Here is a 10894-nt window from a genome sequence, read left to right on the forward strand (position 1 = left end):
TGTGCTGTGCTAAAGTGAGGGATCTATTAAGATATCCAACTAAGGGAAGCTTACAGATACATAGTGAAATTTATAGAGCAGGTGGTCCAAGCTGAAGAAGGAGACAGGATCCCCAACCTCAGAGCCTCCTACTCCAGTAAGAAAGGGGAATCAACTCCCAACTCTGACAAGCCTCAGATTTTATGACTAAAAAACAACATGTAAGAAAATAACTGAAGGGACTTCACACAGGTAGTAGAAACTTACCACCTGGAACTGATTTCAAATGCTCATTCTTGTAAGAGGACATAACAGCTCCTTCCTCTGAGCTCTGATTAGGCAACTCTTATATGTGGAATTGTCAGGGGAGTGTAGTCTCCTTGGTTCTGTCTCAACAAAAATTTGAAGTGACAGACATTAAAGCCCTCGGCATGTCACAGCTCTCAGACAGACCATGTTACAGCTCTCAGGTCTCAAACAGACCGTGTTATAGCTCTTGGACAGATCAGTGTTACAGCTCTGTGTTACAGATCAGTTTTATTTAGAAAATAACAGGAAAATACATCCTCAAGGCATGAGGCCATGTCGACCCAAAATCGCAGAGAGGAGAGAGAATGAGCGCGTGGCGGGGAGAGAGACTCCTGGCCCTTTGGCTTCTCTTTTTTAATGTTTTTTCCTCCCCCTGGGCCTGCCCTGTGTAAATTGGGCTGGCCAGGAGTCCTGTTTGTTCTACCCGAGGTCCTCACTCAAGTCCTTGGACCTTCCTTTGTTCCGTTTTCGAGGGCTTTTCCCTTCCTTGTCTTTTAGCCACCGCCATTCTGGACATCTGTTTCCTATTCTAACTACCTAACATTACCCCCTCAAGAGATGGGAGGCCCAATTCTTTGGGAATAGGGGCGTCGAGGTCTTTCTGGCTACTTCCTGCTGAACTGGGACGGCGAGGGGTATTGGGCCTCCCCCTCTTGCTAGTCTCAGGCCTCAGAGTCCTTATAGCGGTGTCCATCTAAGGGTGAGTGATATTTCCGTGGTCGGCTGTAGTGCTTTGTATCTTTGTTGAACTGGCGCTGCACATTGTAGCTTGTTGACCTGGGCAGAGACAAAACAAGTTAAACAATTGATAATACACTGAACAAGCAGCATCAATATGGCAAAACAAGGACTAGTAGAGGCATTAGCCAATTCCAAATTCCCATTGCCAGGATGGCTCAAGTCCCTCCTTGTTCAGGGATCAGAAGATCTATCTCTTGTTTTGGAATACAACCCATGGCAAGCTGTGTTGGCTTTTTAGAGCTGTCCTGAGAAATCCTATCCCCAGAAACCAGATTTTTGGGGTGCTCATTAGAATGGCACTCATTGGTAGTCCAGAATTGATATTTGAGATCTCCCAGGGGCTCACAGGTGTATTGAGTGTCCTCTTCTGTTTTCTTCCACAGCTTGACTCATGAGTAGTGAATCCAGGAGTCATGTCCTGGTACCTTGACTGCTGTGGGGGTACAAAGTATTACAGGGTAGGGGCCCTTCCATGTGGGCTGGAGTTGAGCCTCTGGGGACCCATCTTTCCAGACTTTAATTAGGATTTGAGTCCTTGGAGCATATAGTGGTGACTCCTTATAATCTTTTGGGTCTCGGTTCACACCCCACAAGCGTATATCCTGTTGGAATTGCCCAATGGCTGTGGTATAAGACTGGAGGGTCTGAGCCTCTGGATCTAGGAAGAGGTCATTGACATAAACAAAAGGTCTCCCATATAGCATCTCATAAGGACTAAGACCAACCTGTTCCTTAACAGCAATATGAGTACTGAGGAGAGCTATTGGTAAACAGCTTCCATCCCAGGGAGGTATTCTGGGTTATCTTTTTTATCACTGATTTTAAGAACTGGTTGGCTCTTTCTACTTTTCATGAAGACTGAGGCCTCCAGGCACAATGGAGATAGTAAGTAATGCCTAATGCTTTAGAGACCCCTTGGGTGACCTTAGAAGTAAATGATGTCCCATTGTCACTTTGTAATGACCTGGGCAGATTAAATTGTGGAATGATTTCATGGAGCAGTTTTTTACCACCTCCTCAGTAAAGCCTTCAATCCATCCTGTGAATGTATCTATCATGACTAATGGGTATTTATACCCTTGAGAAACTGGCATCTGGGTGAAGTCCATCTGTCAGTCCTCTCCTGGGTAGGCCCCACGTCGTTGGACAGGCTGGGCCAGCTCGGGTCTTCGAGCTCCTTGAGGGTTGTTTAATTGGCAAGTGGGACAAGAGCAGACCACTTGCCTTAGTCATTTGGAAGCCTGTTCCTCTGAAGGACCTTTCTAGTAATCTTTGGAGGGCCTTTTCCCTTAAGTGAGTGGTGGCATTTAAGAGTTAACCAACTTCCATTGGAGGTTTCTAGGCAGAAAAAGGAGTCCCTCCTTTTGCAACCACTCCATATGATCTTCTTGAAAGCCCTCACTCTTAGCTTTAAGAGTTTCACCTTCAGTATATGAAGGAGTTTCTGGCAAATTTGTCTGTGAAACTAAGATGGCAACCCCTATTAGGTCATCTTTCTGTAATGCTGCTCTCTTAGCTGCCTGATCAGCTGCTTGGTTCCCTTGTGCCACTTCTGTGCTCCCTTTTTGGTGTCCTTTACAGTGGGAGACTGAAACCTCAGTGGGCATATGGACTGCCTCCAAGAGTCTAAGAATTTGATCACCATATTTGACTGGGGACCCTCGGCTGGTCAAGTGGCCCCTTTCTTTCCAAACAGCAGCAGGTGCATGTCGCACCAGAAAGACATACTTGGAGTCAGTGTAAATAGCTACTCTTTTTCATTTTCCCAGCTCTAAAGCTCGAGTCAGGGCTATGAGCTCAGCTGATTGGGCTGAAGCACCTGGTGGCAGAGGCTTAGCCTCTATGGTCTCAAAACTGGAGACTTACCTGCATATCCTGCTCTTCTTTTTCCATCCAAGACAAAGCTGCTTCCATCAGTGTATCGGATTTCCTCAGGGTTGGTCAGAGGATCTTCAGACAATCCCTCTCAGGGTTTTGTCCAGTGGTGCAGGTTTCTAGGCAAGAGTGAAAGGGGAGAGAGCCCTTGGGGGTAGGCAGGAGGGTAGCTGGGTTAAGAACCTCACAAGGGGATATAGTGAGGCCTGGACTTTCCATCAGCACTACTTGATATCTGAGGCTTCTTTGATCAGACATCCATAATGGTCTCTCCTATTTAGGAGTTGTTTCACTTGGTGGCTGGTAAAAATAGTTAGTTTGCCCCCAAAAGAGAGTCTTAAAGCATCTTCTATCAGGATTGCAATAGCTTCAAGACTTCAAAGGCAGGGGGGCCAGCCTCAGGCAGTTGGGTTGAGCCTCTTGGATAAGTAGGCAACAGGCTGGCTGGCGCTCAGATCCCAACCTTTGAGTTAACACTCCCAAGGCTATTCCCTCTCTTTCATGGACATAAAGTTGGAATGCTTTTTCTGGGTCTGGCAACCTCAAGGCAGGTGCCTGAGTTAAGGCTTGTTTTAGTGTAGCCTCTGCCTTCTTTTGAGGAGTTCCCCACATCAGTAGGATTGAATCATCCTGTCCCTATAAGCTGGGCAATTAGACCATAGTTGGGTATCCAGATTCTACAATACCCAGTTAGCCCCAGGAAAGACTGCAATTGTTTTCGAGCTGTGGGGGAGGGCAACTGGAGGATTCCTTGTATCCGAACAGAGGACAGCCTCCTGGACTGAACTCCCAGGTAAGTGACCTTTGTCTCGACCATCTGTGCCTTAGCACAGGAGACTTTATATCCTCTGCCAAAAGGTTTAGAACCTGAATTTCATGTTGTTGGACATTTTTCTCATCTCGAGAGCAGATTAGTAGGTCATCTACGTATTGTAATATTTTCCCCTAAGGTCCAGATCTAGGAGATCCCACTAAGGGCCTGTCCAAACAGGTGGGAGCTATCTCTGAACCCCTGAGGTAATACTGTCCAAGTCATCTGTTGTTGTTTTTTTCCTGGGGTCTCCCACTCAAAGGCAAAAAGATATTGGGATTCTTTAGCTAGTGGTATGCAAAAAAATGCATCTTTGCGATCCAAGACTGTAAACCACTTGGCACTGGGTGGGATTTCTCCCAAGATTACATAGGGATTGGATACTGTGGGATGGAGGGGTACTACAGCTTCATTTATGATCCGGAGATCTTGAACCATTCACCAGGTTCTGTCCTTCTTTACTGAGAGGATTGGGGTGTTACATGGCGGATTGGTGGGTACCAATAGCCCACAAACAAGGAATTTATTTATTAAAGGCTGTAGTCCCTCCCGAGCCTCTCTTCTGAAGGGATATTTGTTTCCGGTTGGGAAACCGAGTGGGATCTCAGAGGACAATGATGACCGGTTCAGCTTGGAGAGCTTGTCCAGGAGTCCCCTCGACCCACACCTGGGGGTTAATTTTGTCTTCTCATAGTTTTTGGTCCCTCTCTATTGGAGAGGGTGTAATGGGTTCTTCAGTAGCAACCAGAAGCTGTAGAGCTCTAAGGGGCTGAAAAGCTTCCCATCACAAGGTTGGTCCCAAGTTTAGTGAGTGTATCTCTTCCCAATAAGGGAGTAGGGCACTCAGGGACCACCAGAAACTGGTGGGAAAATATTTGTCCATCCCAGCAACAAAGAAGTGCTTGGGTGAATCTTTTAGTAGTTTTTCCTATAGCACCCAAAATAGTACAGGTTTGGGAGGAGAAGGCTCTGGAGTAGGAGATCAAGACAGAGTAGGTAGCCCACATGTCAACCAAGAAATTCTCGGACCTACCTGCCACATCCAGTTGCACCCTGGGCTCTAGTAGCCCTGTGATGGTTATCTGTGACAGGCGGGCTGGCTGGAGTGGGCCGCTTCAGTCCTGTTGAACCATCATGAGGGAAGGTTTGACGCTTGACCTTGAGGCTCTTGGGTCTCAAGGGCAGAGTGCCACCCAATGTCCCAGTTGATGGCATTTGAAGCAAACCGTTTTAGGAGACTTTTAACGGTTTGGACACTCGTTGGCCCAATACCCCACCAGTCTACAGATTAGGCATTCGCCTCATGCCTTGTCCTTTAAGGACTCGGGGTTTGCCACAGGGTTTCCCTGGAGGGCGGCCAGCATCTGGACATGCCTTGTCTTTCCTTCTCTCCCTCTCCTGGGCCTTGGCCTCCTTCTCCTGTTCTCTGTTATAAAAGGTATTGCTGGCTGTGTGGACCATCTCATCTAAAGAGGAAGCAGGGTCCTGCTGCTGTAGCTGTTGTAATTTTATTCTGATATCTGATACACATTGGGACAGGAATTTGTCCTTTAAAATCACCTGTCCCTCATAAGAGTCTAAGTGCAGATTGGTAAACTTTTGGAGGGCCTCTTTAGTCTTTCCAGAAGACTAACTCGTTGAGCTCCAGAGTTATTGCTGAGACTGGGCACAGTCCCACAAGTAATAGGCTTCCTTCTATTTCCATGGGTGGACTTCCTTAGGGATGGGTCTTTCTGAAGCTTATCTTACCCAGTAGTCTTGCAACCTGAGAGCCAGGCATCCCCGGGTCAAGGTGCAGATCCCCAGGCAGGCTGAGGCATGCAATCTCCTGGAGACAGAATCCCCGGGCAGGTAGAGGCAGGTTGGCCTCCGGAGAATTGGGTCCCTGGGCAGATCAAGGTGTGACGACCTCCTGGGACCCCTGGACTGGCGGATCCCCAAGTAGGTTGAGGTGTGACCACCTTTTGAAGACCAGACCCCTAGGCAGGTGGAGGCAGGTTGACCTCCTAGGCAGGTGGAGGCAGGTTGACCTCCTGGGACCCCTGGACTGGAGTTGGGCGTCCCCAAGGTCTCCAGCATGACCAGTGCTGGGTAGGATTAAGGGGTTGTAATTTTAACTCATTTTGTTCAGACGGGAATAGATATCATGATGTAAAGCAATCCAAGCCTATGCCCTTAGACCGGGAAACAGTGAAACAGTCATAAGCCTTATCCTCTTACTACTCTAAGGGATTTAAGCCATTGATTTCTTCCCCTAGTCCTCCATAAGAGCAGGTAAGGGTGTCTCCCCTAGTAAGCACTGTTGTCATAGACCCACTTTATGTAATAACAGAAGTAATGACAAAGGAGTGGGTTATCTGGCCCTGTTAGGGGCATTAAGGTGTTTTAATTATAGACTGCGTGGAACAACAAGGGGGCAGGGTTGCATACAAGTGGGAAGGGTCTTGATTGTAGGAGTTAGTAATTGGCTTAAGAACAAATTTGTTAAGAGGCAACAGACCAGATGTTCCATAAAAGTGGAGTGGAGATTTGATCCAGGGGTGTTTATAACTTTAGGAGAAGGGTGATAAGAGTTTGGGCCCAAACAGCCTACAGGGCTAACTCCCAAAGTGGCAAACATTATCCCTGGAAGCCCAATTGCCTTTGAAGGAATGCCAACTGATGGACTTCTAGCAGGCATGTGTGCCTGTCTCCCACCCTAGCAGGTTCACTAAGAGATGCTGATGTTGCACATGTTGTAGGAAACATGGAAGATGAAGGGCTGAATATCCAGAAGGATTGGATATTATACAGTATTTCCCTCCCAAGGGCTAGCTATTTTCTAGTTGTCCCTCCAGAAGACTGTAGAGGCAACATTGTGGGCCTGGATGGGGCTCAGGAAAAAAGCATGAAACAGAAGGGAAGGGGACAGAGCACAACCTTTGAAAGAATGACATAGCACAAGGGCGTAACATAAACCAATTAAAATCAATTGGGTCCAAGATGACAAGTCAAATTCAAGCAAACCTTAATCCCCAATCTGTAAACTAAATGACACACCCAGAGGTGGCAGGACAGCTCTAAGGCACTGTCAAAAGACAGAGGAATGGGTGGTTCCCCAATGGCTGGGATGATCCTCCCACTCATTAGCATTTTAATTCACTCAGCTGACAAAACCTAGCCAGGCCCCATTCCACGTCCAGAGCCCTCTGCAATAGCCCACACCCTGCAGAGTGTGCTTCTCTCTAAACCTTAACAAATCCACCTCTTACCTATCACTTTGTCTCTCACTGAATTTTTGCAATGAGACATCAGAGCCTGAGCTTCATTAGGACCTGAAGCCAGGCATCCTGGGTTTTGACTGGGCTCCAAGTCCTGGGAAAAGAGAGCTAAAGGACAGGAGGAAAAAGCAGTGGGGAAAATGTGCCAAGGAATCCCGTTTATAGCCTGCTGGAAAATCTGCTAAATAGCTGACCTGTCCTCACAGCTTTCACTGGCCTGATCCTTGGCACAAAGAAGATTAAGGACAGAAGAACCCCCACTGGCTTGGGTAATAGCTACTGGGGCTCAGCAGGTAGTGCCTTTGGGACATGCTGAGGAGTAGCCTCTCCAGAGTCGTCAGTTGCGCCCACTGCCACCCACCTGTTCGCGGAGGTTGGGGGGGGGGGAGTGAGGAAACAAGAAACAAGAGACTATAAAGGAATTAAAGAGTTTGTTAGGCATATGTCCCTCTAGCCATAGGAGCGAGGATCTCCTACCTTAACTGGAGGTCTTCTGGAATCTGAGACTGAGTCGCGTGAGCTTTCTGCTGAGTTTGTTTTTTGCTGTCCCGGTTTCCAGTACAATGGGCCTCTTGTCACTTCCCCTGCGCTGGGTTTTCTTCGCATTCCGCTTCTACCTCAGGAGCTTTCACCAAGTTGGGCTCCTGTTGTGCTTGGCCTCCTTCTTGCGGGGGACTGCGCTGAGGTTGTTTCAGCCAGGTTAAACCCAAGTCACGGCACCATAGATGTCAGGGGAGTGTAAGAGATTACCAAAGAAACTTGTTTCTGTCTCATCTCAACAAAAATTTGAAGCGATGGACGTTAAGGCCCTCGGCATGTCACAGTTCTCAGACAGACCGCGTTATAGCTCTTGGGTCTCGAACAGACCATGTTATAGCTCTTGGACAGATCAGTGTTACAGTTCTGTGTTTCAGCTCAGTTTTATTTAGAAAATAATAGGAAAATACATCCTTGAGGCGTGAGGGCAGGCCGACCCAAAGATGCGAAGAGAAGAGAGAGAGAGAGAACGAGCGCAGGGTAGGGAGAGACCCTCCAGCTCTTTGGCTCCTCTTTTTATATGTTTTTTTTCCTCTCCCTGGGCCTGCCCTATGTAAATTGGGCTAGGCAGGAGTGTTGTTTGTTCTACCTGAGGTCCTCACTCTGGTCCTCGGACCCTCCTTTGTTCTGTTTTCGTGGGCTTTTCCCTTCCTTGTCTTTTAGCCATCACCATTCTGGACTCCTTTTTCCTATTCTAACTACAGAACAGAATCATTTGTTTAGCCTGCCCCTGTGTCATAAGCTTTGAGAGCCTAGCACATATCTGTTAATTCTTAGAAGTTCATGCCCAGCTAAAAGCCCCTGAGGGCCCCCTGAATGTTTTCTGAATGAGTGACTCCACATTTAAACATTCATCTAGGAGGAAGAAGGTGAAGAAATGCTGAAGATAGTATCTGTGAGCAGGACTTCAAATACAGAGGCAGCTGAGGGGGTAAATTGATAGCAGGGATGGACTCTCACATTCATACTGTATCAAATAGCTCACAGAATATTTTGTTGAATGTTATTAAACTTCATGTCCACTATAACATCAAGAATTAGCATGTATACCAATTTATGGATCAGGAAACTGAGGAAAACCAGCTAGTTGTACAACCTTATTCAAGCAGAATTGATGGGACCAGCTACTTTAATTCCAAACACTGTCTCTAGGACATGGCAATCTGCAACTTTCAGCTTATTTTCTTTATTGTCTATATATGTTTTTGCCAATCATCTTTTCTCTTCCCAATCTCACTGCTTCATCACCTCATTTTCCAGATGTTTTTTGTCCCCTCTACTTTTCCACACTTCCTCATTCATCAAAGGGGCACTATTTAATAGAAACCCCACCCCCCACCCCAGTTTTCTCTGAGCCCTTACCCTCTTCTTTCCTGACCTTGTTGATTCTCCAGCTATTCCCCCTGCCTTGCTCTCACTTTTATGGAGAAAGTTGAAGGGAAAGAACTTTAAGACATGAGTTCTAGTTTTGATTCACTACCCACTTAGGTCCTTTATTTACACTCTAGTGTTCAGACCCCCTCTCCACTCCTCCTCCCCTCGCAACACTGGATATTTCCAAGAATTGTCAAAGTATTAACTAAAATCATGCTTGGGAAAACATTTCATAAAGTTCTAAAGAACTAAAGAAATGTATGTTGTCTTTTACTATGTGACTCTCACACAGAAGGGAATGTCCAGGGCACTAGTAAGTAACAAATCTAGTTTGAAGGAATTGCCAGGAGCAACAAAATTGCTGAAGACAAGTGGCCCCAAGCAGGCCCAGATACAGTGCCCCCTCCCAGAGAAGCAAGTACCTCTGAACAGCACCCTAGACAAAAAGTGGGTAAGAGGAAATAATTTGGGTACTTCACTTCCTCTAATTCCTCTAGAAAGGCTAATAACTATGGCCCAGGTATGTAGGGTAGACTTTGGGTAGGTGTGGGTTTAAGCTGGACTGATCTGAGACCTAAAGGTAGCACTGTGGCCTTTGGAAAGGAAAATCTTACAAATTTTCTGAGGTTCTGACTGCTTATCTGTAAAGTGGAGATAAGCAATCTTCTTATTGCTTTCAAACACACTGAAAAGTGTTCAAAAGCATTAAATTAAATATAGAAGTGTTGACACATTGAAGTTGTTCAATAAATCCAGCTGTGACAATAGGGCCATGCTTTGTTAGTGTTTATGCCCAGGCCTCTGCACAATGCCTTATCTGTAATGTGCCCTCAACATATATTTTCTGAGTAGATGTGTCTGTGAACTATTTTCTAAGTAAGGACGTTGGGAAATTAAACCTACTAACAGTAAGTACCGGATGCTAACATTAAACTGGGCATCTTTAGTCAGTGTGTAGCCTCAGTTTCTCTGAACCAGTAGTTAAAGGGAGAAAAAACAAAGTATAGAGAAGGGACTTTCCTGGTGGTTAAGACTCCGTGCTTCCACTGCAGGAGGCTGGGTTCCATTCCAGGTCAGGGAACTAAGATCCCACATGCCATGCAGTGCGGCCAATAAATAAATAACATAACATTAACAAATAAAAATCCATACATAAAAATTTTTTAAATAAATGTAAAAAAATTTTTAACAAAGTATACAGAGGAACAGGTGGGTGATATCACAGTTTCTGATCAAACAGGATCTAACTCTCCAGACCCCACCAGCCTTGCTCAGCTTCTCTTCTCCAACTCAGAACTCAGAAGAAAGGAGACTGAAGTGAAGATGCACAGCCTATGAGAAAGAGTGAGCTATGTGTACCAAGAGGTCAGCGAGCCCCAGGACGACAACTACCTCTGTGACCCACCCCATGAGCCCATTCGAAAGGAGACTGAAGTGAAGATGTACAGTCTACAAGAAAGAGCGAGCCATGTGTACCAAGAGGTCAGCGAGCCCCAGGACGACGACTACCTCTGTGAGTGACCCCATGGGCCTATTTGAAAGGAGACTGAAGTGAAGATGTACAGTCTACGAGAAAGAGCAAGCCATGTGTCCCAAGAGGTCAGCGAGCCCCAGGACGACGACTACCTCTGTGAGTGACCCCATGGGTCCATCTGAAAGGAGCATGAAGTGAAGATGTACAGTCTACGAGAAAGAGTGAGCCACGTGTTCCAAGAGGTCAGCGAGCCCCAGGATGACGACTACTCTGTGAGTGACACCACGGGCCCATTCACAGAGAAGCAGTTATAAGGCCTTGGCACAATAATAAAACCTCACCATTTGGTCCCCCAATCATCCCTTTCCTCTTATGACTTGGGGTACAGGATCAAGGCCAAATGCCGTGAGCGCCCCGGTTCATTCTGAAGTTCTTTATGACCAGCAACATCACTATACCTCCCCTCATCTCCGTTGCTCTTGCCTCCGGATTGTGAGAAGTGTCAGAACTTCATCAAAAGCTGTGCTGTTCACG

General features: G+C 46.6%; 2 long non-coding RNA genes across 5 annotated transcripts in view; both read right to left on the reverse strand.

The window, feature by feature from the left end:
• LOC147349486 (uncharacterized) overlaps positions 1-10894 on the reverse strand; it is a 133860-nt gene that overhangs the window by 60889 nt on the left and 62077 nt on the right. The window lies entirely within an intron of this gene.
• LOC147349487 (uncharacterized) lies at positions 500-10875 on the reverse strand. 3 transcript variants are annotated; one of them, XR_015149858.1, is made up of 3 exons: positions 7453-10875; positions 2896-3023; positions 500-1065 (listed from the first exon to the last, which is right to left on the reverse strand). It is a non-coding gene; the product is annotated as an uncharacterized LOC147349487 (long non-coding RNA). The 3 variants fall into 3 exon arrangements; XR_015149859.1 differs by lacking the exon at positions 7453-10875 and adding an exon at positions 4749-5468; XR_015149857.1 differs by lacking the exon at positions 7453-10875 and having other exon boundaries at positions 2896-4753.

The sequence above is a fragment of the Bos grunniens genome, chromosome 21, assembly GCF_055505025.1.
Source record: "Bos grunniens cultivar Pamir isolate PY7600 chromosome 21, Bosgru_T2T1.0, whole genome shotgun sequence".
NCBI lineage: Eukaryota > Metazoa > Chordata > Mammalia > Artiodactyla > Bovidae > Bos > Bos grunniens.